The sequence below is a fragment of the Myotis lucifugus genome, unplaced genomic scaffold (assembly GCF_000147115.1).
Source record: "Myotis lucifugus unplaced genomic scaffold, Myoluc2.0 scaffold_10, whole genome shotgun sequence".
Classification (NCBI taxonomy): domain Eukaryota; kingdom Metazoa; phylum Chordata; class Mammalia; order Chiroptera; family Vespertilionidae; genus Myotis; species Myotis lucifugus.
Window position 1 is genome coordinate 14,419,095 of NW_005871058.1, and position 14,681 is coordinate 14,433,775.

The window sequence follows — 14,681 nt, forward strand, 5'->3', positions numbered from 1 at the left end:
ACTGCCTTAAAACATCCAGTAAAGTAACTTAAAGAAAGTAGATGCTCTAGATTAATTTGTTAAACTAATTTAAATAGTACTTATTACTCTAGATAAATACAAGGAAGATATGGTTATAAAATAAGACTGATCCACAAGATAAAGACCAAAATTCAGTGCTGTCTAGGTGGACAAAATATAGCTTTGCTGGTGAATGGAATTCCTAAATAAATGCATAATACATATTTTCAGAGGAGTTTTTCATAAAATAACCACACCTTGAGTTTTAATTCATTTTAATTTGGGGGAACAATGATAAATTTTATCAATGGTTTCTATAATTTCAGACTTAAAACTTGATGGATGAGTTGCAAATGTATGAAAAATGGTTTGGGAAAACAACTTTTATTCATTAAGTTGTTTGTTTTGGTAGATCAAAAAGCACATATTTTTTAAGGCAATGTTTATTTTATGTTTTGAGTGGCAGCAAAAATAATTGCATGTTTGAAATCTTTGAAATATGTTTTAATGCTTTTTAAATGACTTAAGAGCAAATGTGCCAAACTTACCACTGCTTAAGCGATTCTGTGGTTGGAAGTTAGCTTCACTTGCTAAGCCTTTGGAACTGTTTAATATGCTGTTTGATTATATCTTTTAAACTGAAGTCAGTGTCTGCACCTGGTGGAGTGTTTAGAACATTTAACACACCTACAGCAAGTTTTTGCAAAGAAGAGATATTGTAATTCTGTAAATGCTTGATTTGAACTCTAAAAAATGGATTTAAACATTTTTAATATAATAAAAATTATGCAAACATGGCCTTATAAGAGGATCTTATTGGTAAACTTAACTTATATGCCTGGTATATATGCTGAGAATTCATTTTCAAAAAAGACTATCTTGCCCTGACCGGTTTGGCTCAGTGGCTAGAGCGTCAGCCTGCGGACTCCAGGGTCCCAGGTTCGATTCCGGTCAAGGGCATGTACCTTGGTTGCGGGCACATCCCCAGTAGGGAGTGTGCAGGAGGCAGCTGATCGATGTTTCTCTCTCATCGATGTTTCTAACTCTCTATCCCTCTCCCTTCCTCTCTGTAAAAAATCAATAAAATATATTTAAAAATAGAAAAGAAAAGAAGATAGTCTTTTTTAAAATATATATTTTATTGATTTTTTACAGAGAGGAAGGGAGAGGGATAGAGAGTTAGAAACATCGATGAGAGAGAAACATCGATCAGCTGCCTGCTGAACACTCCCTACTGGGGATGTGCCCGCAACCAAGGTACATGCCCTTGACCGGAATCGAACCTGGGACCCTTGAGTCCGCAGGCTGATGCTCTAGCCACTGAGCCAAACCAGTTAGGGCATCTATCTTCTTTTCTAACTTAAAATATTTTCAATTTAATGAGACAATGTATTTAAAAGGATTTAGATAAGTCTATAAAGTTCAGATTCAAGATTACTCTCCAGTGTTTCTTATTAAATGTATATTTTAAGTTACTGGGAATTCGTGGAATTATAGAGTTTTTTGTACACATATTTACTGGTACTACCTAGTAATTCACAGTTTCCTGTACACTCAGTATATGGCAGGCACTGTTCTAAGTGCTTTATATGTATGAACTAGTTAACCCACACAGCATACCTATGAGCTAGGCATGATCATTATCATTTTACAGATGAGTTGATGGAAGCAGAAACCCACAAAGGGATTTGAGGTCACACATACAGCTGAGATTAGAGGCTGGTTAGTTACTCTTGGCTCCAGCATCTGTACTTTTAACCACTGTGACAGACTACTACGTGCCAGGCACTTTGGTAAAATGCAGCCTTTGTGCCATAATTCCAAGAAAAGGAAACACATGGGCTTTTAGGGGGTAAAAACAGGTCCCCAGAGGTCATTTAGCCATCCTGCCCATGGTCATGCTCTCCAGCAGTCTGCAGGCTGCCACGGACATGGGGGGGAAATAGCAATGCCGTGGAATCTCTATAATGAGCTGTTCAGGGACTGAAACAGTGCCTCCTTATAGGTTAAACAGGGTATATTAGGCTTTTATTATATTTACTGCTGCGTCTTAGGATCTGGGATTTGGTCATATTATTTCCAAATCCTTATATAATGAACTGTGTTACTGTAGGATTCTACAATTGTAGCTATAAATATAAAACACAAACGCACAAAGGCATCCACCCATGTATAAAATTACTAGGGAAATGGGACGGATAAAAAAATGAATTGTTAGGTTTAGGGCATAATTACTGGGGGCTCTGGTCTGGTTAGATCTTGAGAGCAGTTTGGAAAGATTTCAGGGGCATCGTGAAAGTCAAGTACAGATTTGTGTGGGTCAAATGATATAGACAGATTTCAGATGGTGCCATGACAAGGGTAAATTGTTTCATAGAAGAAGGGTGCCTGTGTGCTAAGTGCTTCTAAATTTGTTGACAGAATAAATGTTGAGGCTAAAACTCTGAGAGCTGTATCAGCGATACTCTCATAGATATTGTCACCCCAAGTTTCTGAAGGCAGAAATATTGACTTACTTACAGCCATTGTATCTTGCATGTAATAGTCAATATCACTTGTTGAATTTATTTATAGGTGCAAATATGTTATGTAAGCAAAGGAAGGAATATGTCAGGAAGTTGAATAAAGCTGCATGCGATAGGTAATGTTTGAGGATGACTAGGAGTATTGTAGGTAGAAAATGTTGGCGCTTGTAACTCTCAGACTTGTCTGTACTGAACCTACAGCAATTCATCAATTACAGTTCAGATTTTCCTACCCCAGCACTGGTCCCCACAGTGGTTTCTGCTGGTGAGTCTTTGCTCTCCTAAGCCACAACTCTCTACCCCCATCGCTGCAACCTTAGGGGTAGCGGTTTGCCCTGGCTCCTCCTCTGTCTTATGGACCCAAGAAGAGGTGTTGATTTTCCAGTCTCTTCAGTTTTTTACTCGTCAAGATGGAGTGGCCACTTCCAAATCTTCTTACATGTGGAACCAGAAGTGGAAAGTTTTGTGTGTTGTTTTTTTTTTTTTAAAAAAACAGCAACCAAGAATGAATGCTTTAAAATTTGTCTAAAATCTCCATTAGTAGATTTAAAAATATATGAAGAAATCCATAGAGGTCTGTAGTCTATAACCAGTGTGTACCAATGTCAATTTCTTGGTTTTGATAATGTACTACAGTTAATGTAAGGTGTCTCCATGCAGGAACCTTGATGAGCAGTGCTATGTACTATGTACTATGTACTATGTTTTGCAACCTATTAATCTGTAACTATTTATAATAAAGGTTTTTTAAAAAGTAAAATAATCTAGAAAAAAATATTTGTAACACAAGAGGAATAAAAAAAATCAAAGCTTAGGTATATAAAATGCCAATCAATAAAACATTATAGTAGAAAAGTGGACAAAAACTGAGTAGGCATTTTGTATAACATAGGTACTAAAGTTACGAAAAGTTGTTCAAACTCAGTTGTGGTAAAAAAACAACAAATAGAAGGCATCAATTTCTATTTATCAGCCTGGCAATGATTAATAATGGACATAATAATACCAAATGTTGCCAAGTGTGTGGGTAATTAGGCACTCCATGTACTTCTAGTAGAAATGTAATTTGGCAAAATGTAGTAGAAAGCCAATTTGATAACACACAAAGTCAACAAAAGTTGCAATTTCATATATAAGAATTTATGTTAGGAAATAAGGATGTGCACAAATATATCTATAACAGTGTAAATCATCCCTAGCCAGTTTTATTCAATGGATAGAGCGTTGGCCTGCAGACTGAAGGGTCCTGGGTTTGATTCCGGTCAAGGGCACATGCCTTGGTTGCAGGCTCCTCCCCAGCCTGGCCCCTGGTCGGGTGCGTGCAGGAGGCAACCAATTAATGTGTTTCTCTCACATTGATAATTCTGTCTTTCCCTCTCTCTTCCACCCCCTAAAAATCAATGGAAAAATATCCCCAGATGAGGATTAAAAAAAATCTAAAAAAAGAATGTAAATCAAGCATTATTTATTAGAAATTTTAAGAAACAATAATAGAAAAATGATTAGATAAACACATGAGGATATCATTGTAGAATTATATTAAATGTCAAGGGAAAATGATATGAAGTATAAAAAATCAAAGTAAAAATAATATGAAAGAATATGTACAGTGTGATGCCAATTATATTTCCAAAGGTTATACATAGAGAGAAAAACATGGAAATAACAAAATAGCAATAATTGGATAACTCAGGGTAGTGGGATCACGTATGATTTATTTTCTTCTTTGTGACTATTTAAGTATTCTGTTTTAAATGTATTATTTTTATAACCAAAGCAATAAATAAACCAGATTTTATAAAATCTGTCAACAAGTTTATTAAACTCCCAGTATTCTAAATGGTGCAGGAACAATACTCTTTTATACTTTTAAAGCTTGTAATCTATAGTATAAGCTATTATAAAAATGGTAGGCACACCTACCCATGCATATAATCAAGCAAAGCTGCATATGAGAGCTCAGAGGAAATCTGTGTGAAGAAAAGAATGTGAACTTGGCAGTCAGACAGAACTGGCCTTAAATCTTACCTTTGCTGATTTTTAAAAAAGTTTTGTTTTTTAATCTAAAAATGGGGATAATATTACCTATAACACCTGAGTTATAATGAGAATTAAATGGGATAAGATACATAAATGGCTAGTATGCAGAGTATATTCAGTAATTGTTAGTTTCCTTCACCAAAGAGAGTTGTGGTAATAAAAGAAGTATGTCTTGGAAAGTTTGGAAACAGAATAAATACTCAAAACTTATTACTTCCCAATGCATTTATGACATTTTACCATCACTGATGCTTTTGAGGTTCTTTATTCTGTTGTATCTGTATAGTATACAGCAGAAATACTATATAATAATTGCAGTTGCTCATCTTTCCCAACTTCATGATAAATGATGTCAAGTTGGTAGTTTGGATTTATTTATTGTGGAAGTATTTATATCACAGAAGTTAATAAATGGAAGTTAGGGCGTTTTCCTGGGAGAATCTATTAAAATTTTTTTAAAATTGATTTTAGAGAGGGAGGAAGGGAGAGAAGAGGCAGAGAGAAATACTGATATGAGAGAGAGAGACATCGATCAGTTGCCTCCCATATGTGGAACAAGACAGGGATGCCCACTCTCACCACTCCTGTTCAACATAGTACTGGAAGTATTAGCCATTGCAATTAGGCAAGAAGAAGAAATAAAAGGCATCCAAATTGGAAAAGAGGAAGTAAAACTGTCCTTATTTGCAGATGACATGATATTATACATACAAAACCCTAGAGACTCCATCAAAAAGCTACTAGACTTAATACATGAATTTGGCAATGTAGCAGGATACAAAATTAACCCCAAGAAATCTGAGGCATTTCTATACTCCAATAGTGAACTTTCAGAAAGAGAGATTAGAAAAACAATCCCATTTACCATCGCACCAAAAAAATTAAGATACCTAGGAATAAACTTAACTAAAGAGGTTAAAGACCTCTACTCAGAAAACTACAGGACGTTGAAAAAAGAGATAGAGGAAGACATAAACAGATGGAAGAACATACCATGTTCTTGGATTGGTAGAATCAACATCATTAAAATGTCTATACTACCCAAAGCAATCTATACATTCAACGCACTCCCCATTAAAATACCAATGGCCTTCTTCAAAGATCTAGAACGAACTCTCCAAAAATTCATCTGGAATAAAAAAAGACCCCGAATAGCTGCAACGATCCTGAGAAAGAACAAAGTAGGCGGGATCTCAATGCCAGATATCAAGCTGTATTACAAAGCCACTGTTCTCAAAACTGCCTGGTACTGGCACAAGAACAGACATATAGATCAGTGGAATAGAATGGAGAGTCCAGAAATTAGCCCGAACCAATATGCTCAATTAATTTTTGACAAAGGAGGCATGAACATACAATGGAGCCAAGATAGTCTCTTCAATAAATGGTGTTGGGAAAATTGGACAGATATATGCAAGAAAATGAAACTAGACCACCAACTTACACCATACACAAGAATAAACTCAAAATGGATAAAGGACTTAAATGTACGACAGGAAACCATAAAAATTCTAGAAGAATACAAAGGCAACAAAATCTCAGACATATGCCAAAACAATTTCTTCACTGATACAGCTCCTAGGGCAGTTGAAACTAAAGAGAAAATGAACAAATGGGACTACATCAAAATAAAAAGCTTCTGCACAGCAAAAGAAACCATCAACAAAACAACAAGAAAACCCACCTCGTGGAAAACATATTTGCCAACGTCATATCTGATAAGGGCTTAATCTCCAAAATTTATAGGGAACTCATACAACTTAACAAAAAGAAGATAAACAATCCAATCAAAAAATGGGCAAAGGATCTAAATAGACACCTTTCAAAAGAGGACATTCAGAAAGCCAAGAGACATATGAAAACATGCTCAAAGTCACTAATCATCCGAGAGATGCAAATCAAAACAACAATGAGGTACCATCTCACACCTGTCAGAATGGCCATCATCAACAAATCAACAAACGACAAGTGCTGGAGAGGATGTGGAGAAAAAGGAACACTTGTGCACTGCTGGTGGGAATGCAGACTGGTGCAGCCACTATGGAAGGCGGTATGGAGGTTCCTCAAAAAATTGGAAATGGAACTCCCATTTGACCCTGCGATCCCACTTCTAGGAATATATCCCAAGAAACCAGAAACACCAATCAGAAAGGATATATGCACCCAGATGTTCATAGCAGCACAATTCACCATAGCTAAGATCTGGAAACAGCCTAAGTGCCCATCAGTAGATGAATGGATTAGAAAACTGTGGTACATCTACACGATGGAATACTATGCTGCTGTTAAAAAGAAGGAACTCTTACCATTTGCAACAGCATGGATGGAACTGGAGAGCATTATGCTAAGTGAAACAAGCCAGTCAATGAAGGAAAAATACCACATGATCTCACTCTTTCGTGGATAATTGAGACCATTACAAACTTTCGAACAATAATAAATACAGTGGCAGAACTGCCTCAAACTGATTGTCGAACTGCAGTGGGAAGGCCAGGGAGGGTTGGGGGACAGGAGGGAGGGGAGTAAGAGATCAACCGAAGGACTTGTATGCATCCATATAACCATAACTAATGGACATAAGACACTGGGGGGTAAGGGAGGGCAGGGGCTTGTCAAGGGTGGGGGGGGGAAAGGACACTTATGTAATACCCTTTGTAATACTTATAGCGAAAAATAAAAAATAAAAAATAAAAAAAAGACAAAAAAAAATTGATTTTAGAGAGGGAGGAAGGGAGAGAAGAGGCAGAGAGAAATACTGATATGAGAGAGACATCGATCAGTTGCCTCCCATATGTGCCCTGACCTGGGATTGAACCAAAAACCTAGTATGTGCTCTGACTGACCAGGAATCCAACCCTAACCTTTTGGTGCATTGGACAACACTTCAACCAACTAAGCCACATCGGTCAGGGTGGGAGAATCCACTTTTAAACATTACCAGAACACACTGCTCTCAAAAACAGAGTGCCTTACCATGCATAGACTCATGGGAGGGAATCTGGTTTGTAGGGTTTCATGGCCAGGTAGGCAGAAAACGTGGCTAACAAGGGTATCTCTATGGTACAGCAGGGCTTGAGCCACTTTGTAAGGCTAAGAGGAGAGGCTTTAGTCCCCCAAGGAAAGGGGACCAGGAAGAACAGAATGGGGAAGGGGGAATCAAAGTGACAATCCATTCCTGAGACTTGACACATGTGGGCAAAGAGAGCTTCACGGAAGGTGGCATAGGGGATGCCAGTGGTTGTCCTGGGCCACCAGTTCCCAGAACTTAGGGTTAGCAAACGGACATGGGACTCCCACTGGTCAGCATCAGAGTACATGGGAGAATGATTGATATTAAGCCCCCTTATGTATGCATGTATGTATGTATGTACTTATTTACATATGTGTGTACATATGGATGAATGTATACACAAGTATGTGTATTGTAGGAGGAAAGGAGTTGAAGCTATTTAGATACTTATTACATCTTGCCTTAATTCCCGGAGGAACTGAAGTCTGAGTCTTTTTATCTAATGTGGGAGCAAAGATCCTTTGACTTAGCTATGTGGTGTGAGAATGAAGATGAGTAGACTTAGCTCTGAGCTTCTAGTGGAGGCAGAAAGTGAGGAATTAAAGTAAGCAATGAAACTTAGCAGCGGCAGCCCATGGATTGAATCAGTTCACATATTTGACTACCACAGTAAATTCTCGTACGTCACCAATAACAGGACTTTTTCTTGCAAACGACCTGTGTTTGCTGTTTCCAGATTGAATAGGGCTTTCTCTCCCTTCTTGACTACTAGGGCCTGATAAATGCAGATATGTATCAGTAAATAATCCCTCCATGATTCATTTCCTCTCTACCCCATGTGATAAATCACATAGGTTAATAAGGGCTGATAGGTTAGGTTCTGCATTTCTGTAAAAACAAGGATAGCACTAAACAGTGAGGACCAGGTGAGGGCATTGGTTTTTCCTACAGGCTTTGGACTCAGATGGATGTGAATTTGAGTTCCAGTTCTACTAGTATATTTAGCTGAGTGGCAGCACTTATCCTCTCTAAGCCTTGGTTTTCTTGTCTATAAAATGGGGATAATAATAGCACCTTATCCATTAAGTATTACCATGCAAATGAAACACCTAACATAGTGAATGGCATATAGAAAGCACTCAAAAATTTAAAATTGCTTTAATCTTATGTAGTGATTTCACTTTCCAACATGCCACAAATTGCGCGCATGCGTGCGCGCGCGCGTGTGTGTGAATAGATATGTATTATGACTAGAAATGGGCAACAATCTTTGTGGATGTAATAGCAGAATAGTTAATGCCAATATGACAATTCTGTTGTCTGGTTTCCTTCACATGAAACAGTGACTGAGCTGTATCCATCCTGCTGCTGTATGAGGAGTTTGCTCCTTTTTCCCCCCCTTTCTCTCTCTCTTTTTTTAAAGAATATATTTTTTATTGATTTCATAAAGGGAGAGGGAGGGAGAGATAGAAACATCAATGATGAGAGAGAATCATTGAACCACTGCCGCCTGCATGCCCTCTACTGGGGACAGAAGCCAAAACCCAGGCATGTGCCCTGACTGGGAATTGAACTGTGATCTCCTGGTTCATAGGCCAATGCTCAACCACTGAACCACACTGGCCAAGCAGTTTTGTCATTTTTATTACTGAACTAGAGGCACGGTGCATGAAATTCATGCATGGGGGGTCCCCTCAGCCCAGCCTGCACCCACTCGCAATCTGGCACCTTTTGGGGGTGTCCGACTGCCAGTTCAGGCCCGATCCCGCAGATTGGGCCTGAACAGCAGTCGGACATCCCTCTCACAATGCAGGACCACTGGCTCCTAACTGCTCTGCTTACCTGCCTGATTGCCCCTAACCACTCTGCCTGCTGCCTGATCGCCCCTAACTGCTCGCCTGGCTGCCTGATTTTGCCCCTAAAACTCAAGCTTCTTTCTTTTTATTTTTAATAATTACATTTCTTCTGTATTTTTTTTTTATTTTAAAAGTCAAGCTTCTTGAGAACATGAGGTGTTTAACATTATTCCATATTTCTTACAGAGAGCTAAGCATGGTAAACACAGCAAATACTTAACACTTATGGGCTTCTATACAAACACTTTCCAACCAGGAATGTCTTAATAGGCAGCCTCCAAAAACTTGAACTGGAAAACCTAAAAGTAGAGTGCTCAGATTTCAGGCATCAGGTGCTATTAGCAGGATTTATATCCCAATTAAACTCTAATTCTTAGTTCTCAACAGTCTGGACAAACTGCCCTTCACTGTCTCCAAAGTTTCTTATTCGTCACTATCCCATTTTCCTTTTTTCTTTTCTTGAGTTCAATGTTTTATATCCACATCAGTATCAACGTACCATACAAACCCCACCTGCCAGCTTAGCTGGGCAGGCTGGAGGGGGGGCCCATGGCAGCACAGAAAACCGCGGTTCTTGTCCCAAAAGAGGAGAAAATGGGTTTACAGTTAAGGAAACAAAATCAGAACCCAACATGATCAAAGAGAAGCCTAGAAACTGCATCGAGCAGAGGTGTTGTGGGCAGCGGTGCCTCTGGGCTGGCCCAGCAGTACCTGCAGCAGCCTCCGTTCCTGGGAAGCCTGGGGTCAGATAGGGCCCAGCTCTTGAGGTTATTTTTAATAATTTTGCTTTTGGGGGAGGAGGGCTCTGGGCAGCAGCTCCATGTGGGGGTAACCAGTGTGGGTTTCACCTCAGAGTTTGGAGAGGAAGTTGGGTCTGTGGGGCAGGACCCGCCTGGTCTGGGCCCAAATGTCACAGCTGAGGTTCTTGAAAGTGGCCCAGCGAAGTTCCTTCCTGCCTTCTTCCTGCCCTGACCCCAGGTCTATGGGTTAAAAGTCATGGCACCAGGCTGGGGCTGAGCACCCCCAGGGGCCTTTGTAAACATGGCAGGTCCAGGCAGGGGGAGCTTAGGGGAACTGTAGGAACTGGTGGGGGCAGCCAGAGCCAGGGAGGGCAGTGCCCATGGGGACAGGGGGCATGGGGTGGAGGAGGTATGCTCCTCTAACAGAGACTTAGAGGTACAGAGACTAAGAGAGAGAGAGAGAGAGGACAGAGATGGGGATAGAAAGTGACAGGAAGAGAGAGACTCAGAGAAAGCAAGAGAGAGATTGAGACAGAGAAAGATCCACAAAAAAGGGAGAGAGGCAGACAGAAAGATGGAGGGCGCCCCGGGGCCTGGGGCTGGCAGGGGGTGTGCCAGTGTGATGGTAAGTGCATCCTTGTGTTGCAGGAGGGAGGTGTGCTGGTAATGCAGCAGCAGGTTCTTCAGAGACCCGTTCAGGTTGTAGGGCTCTGCAAAACCCAAGCCAGTGGCCATGCGGTCTATGGCACAGTGCTTGGTATCACCGTCCACCACCACAGAGCAGGCATAGCAGCCCCGCTGGCTGCTCTCACGGATGAGGAAGGTACCATCCCGCTTGCCAGTCAGCATCTCCTCAGCCTGCGTGCTGTTGATCTTGCTCACATACCAGGTTCCTTCCTCAAGATGGGGGAGGTCATCCTCATCCTCCATCAGTGCGTACTGGTCTTCAATCTCATTTTAAAAAAATATATTTCTTTATTGATTTCAGAGAGGAAGGGAGAAGGAGAGATAGAAACATCAATGATGAGAGAGAATCATTGATTGGCTGCCTCTTGCACACCCCCCACTGGGGATCGAGCCCGCAACCCAGGCACGTGCCCTTGGCTGGAATCGAACCTGGGACCCATTGGTTCGCAGGCTGACGCTCTATCCACTGAGCCAAGCCAGCTAGAGCTTCAGTCTCATTTTTGATTCCCAACCACTAGTTGATTTTCTTCTGCCGGGCACCTTTCTGGAGGAGCCATACCAGGTACCGGTCTCGGATGGTGCCCAGCTGCATGTGGTCCGGCTTCAGGCTGTTCATGCGCTTATGGATCTCCCGGTTGTCCAAGGCCTGTGTCCGCAGCTCCTGTTCCAGCTTCGTGCAGCTCTCGTGGGACTTCCTCCCCTCCCCACCAACGAGGATCCTCTGCATCTCGTTTTCATTGCCCTCACACCAAGCGCTCCAAATACTCCTTGCTGCCCTTCTCTTGAGTCTGGCCCTGCTCTTTGAAGATCTTGATGGTTTCATTGAAGGCTTGGATTGCGGTGCGCTTCATCTGCAGTTCCTGGGAAGTGCGTGTGTGCTCCTCCTAGAGCTGGTCCTACTGGGGGCTCTTGTCCTGCGCTTCAAACCAAGGTAAACAATTTCCCGCCAGAAGTCACGTCCAAATACTGCGAGACTAAGGACCATACGGCTGACTATGCACATGCGCAATTACAGGCTCACGTTCTAGCCCTAGGTGCCCAGGCGTCCTCCACAATCCCACAATCCTCTAGGCGCCCAGGTGTCCCCCACAATCCCACAATCCTCTAGGCGCCCAGGCGTCCTCCACAATCCCACAATCCTCTAGGGGCCCAGGCATCCTCCACAATCCCACAACCCTCTAGGCGCCCAGGTGTCCCCCAAATCCCACAATCCTCTGGTCGCCCAGGTGTCCCCCACAATCCCACAATCCTCTGGTCGCATACTTCCGGTTTTTCTAGCTCCTCCTCAAGTGGTGTTTCCTTCAGTCGCGTTGGGAATCCCGGACCTCTAGTTGGGGAGGATTTTTCTGCTCTTTGAGGTTGATAGCTGTTTACTGTTTGAATCAGTGAAGTTTCGGGAGAACTGCTGCTGCCGTGAACATGTCGGTCCCAAGCGCACTCATGAGACAACCGCCCATTCAGTCCACAGCTGGCGCCGTCCTGGTTCGCAATGAGAAAGGTACTGTGCTGGGCCGTTTTCCAATCGGATCTTCCTCTTCCTTCCCCAGCACACTCCACACCTCCACCAGCCGATCACCCCTACCCCACAGACCCTTAAGTCCTTCCCCTCTATTTCTTCGACTTTCCCCCATTAAACTCGCACCCTATTGGGTTACCTAGGGGAGCCCCTAACGGCGGGGCCAGCCTGGGCGAGGGGCCGTGGTGTTCTGGTCATTATGGTCGCTTGCTTTTCATAAATATAGAAGATAGCATTAGCATTGGAATGTATGACCATGCCACATTTTATCTATTCACCTGTGGATAGACACTTTAGAGCTATTATGAATAAATTTCTATGATCATTCCTGTACAAGTCTTTTTGTGGATATAGGTTTTCATTTTGATTGGGTAAATATGTGGAAATGCAATTGTGGGGGTCATTGTGTAGGTTACGTTTAACTTTAAAAGAAAGTCCGGTTAGCATTCCCACAAGCAATTTATTTATTTATTTCTGACTGCCTAACATCTTCACCAAACCTTTGGCAATATCAATCTTTTCACTTTTATCCATTCATCTGGTTGTGTAGTTATCTCATTGTGGTTTAAATTGCGTTTTCTCTGGTGACTAATGATGTTGAGCATTTTGTCAGATTTGGTCCCCTGCACTGAATTCTATGCCCTTCATAAAACAGGAAGGACAATAACTTAAAATCAAGCACATTAACAGTGTCAAGTACCTCCTACAAACAGTTTGCATATTGATTTACCTTTATTCTCACCCCTATTAAAGTATTGTTGTATATACATCTTTAGGACTTATGTTACTTTCTATCTCATGCATGATTTTTAAAAATTATTATTCAGCTGGATTTAGTACAAAGTAACTGCTCTCTTGGCAAAATCCTCTTGATTATTTATATGATAATCATGAAGTGAAGCCTTTCAGATTACTTAATGCCTTGTATTTGGAGGTGTGCCTTTCTTCAAGAGTACTCAAAGCCTTTTGACGTTAATATTCACAACTTTGTGTAGTGAGTGGGGAACATGGGGAGAAGAAACAAATTCCAGAAGGTGAAGTGACTGAGCCCAAATCTCAGAGGAAACTGGTGAAATCCAGACTGTAAGTTGAATCACAGTCACCAGACCTACAGCAACCTAGCAAACCAAGGTACCTCTCCTCATGGGGTCAGCCTGATAAAGATTTCAGATAAAGCCGAGTCATTTCATCTACTGATATAAAGTTAATATAGTTTCTCCCAAAATCTTTCAGAACTAGAAAGTTATCATGAGCCGTGCCATGGAAGGTCTCTGTGGATTTATGAACTGATTGTTATAAAGAAAAAGAGTCATTCTGCCCCCCGGAAAAAGATGTGTGAGAATGCAGTAATACAGGGAACAAAAAGTTTCAAAGAACAATGCACAAAAACCTCCTATCCTCTCATACACACATAACTATTTTCAAGTGAGAAGACTCTGTGTTTTGTGAAAAACAACAAAGAGAAGTATAGGACCTCTAGCAATACAGGCATAAAACACACACAGTGTTCCAGGTTGGTTTTTCCTATATATGAACATATTGCATATTTAAAGAGTCACTCTGAAGTAATATGTCTGATGTTTAACAAACATGCCAGAATTCAAGCACCCAAATGGGTGATTTCCCCCCCTCAGTGTAGGCATCTTGGGATGTTTATACATTTCAATATCACTTTGTCACTAATAAAAACATTTTTGGAATTGCTATTCTGGAATTGCCTTCAAAGTCTTAGGAACATTCTTTTGAATATCTTCAGGCTTCTGTGGCTCCATTAAAAAAAAAGGGCGGGGGGAGTGTATTTGCTTCAAATATCCTCTCACCATTTTATTGCCTTAAGTCTTAGGCTTCTTATCCTGGGTCTCTTCTTACGGAGTCTCTTTTTATTCCATATACTCACTCTATTCTGATCCTCCTAGTTTTTGAGTTCATTCCGTAATCTTCCATTTGCAACTCATTTTATAATTCAGACATGACAGTTAGCTCCACAATTTTAGCTGTAATCTAAGGTGCTATATAAGCAGCTCAGGCAGACACCCTCTTGGTCCAGCTTGACCCTGGGAACCATGATCCCGTCCAACCCCTAGATAAATGACTACACACCCAGCACACTCATCCATCATCCCCGAGAGCAGTAGCTAACAACTCGGTGGCAGTGATTCTCACCTTCTAAGAGCAAAATTAATTTGTTCAAACAGCCTGAAGTCATTTACCCATGACTGACATGCAGGCTCAAGCTGTGTAAGGAAAACAAAGGATGAAAAAGTCTCCTTAAAGTAACGAGACTGGATTCCTTTCATAGCACTGAAC

At 41.2% G+C, this 14,681-nt stretch overlaps 1 pseudogene; it reads right to left on the minus strand.

The window, feature by feature from the left end:
* Window positions 1-8,603: 8,603 nt before the first annotated feature.
* On the minus strand, window positions 8,604-12,119 carry LOC102417465 (annotated as a pseudogene).
* Window positions 12,120-14,681: the final 2,562 nt, after the last annotated feature.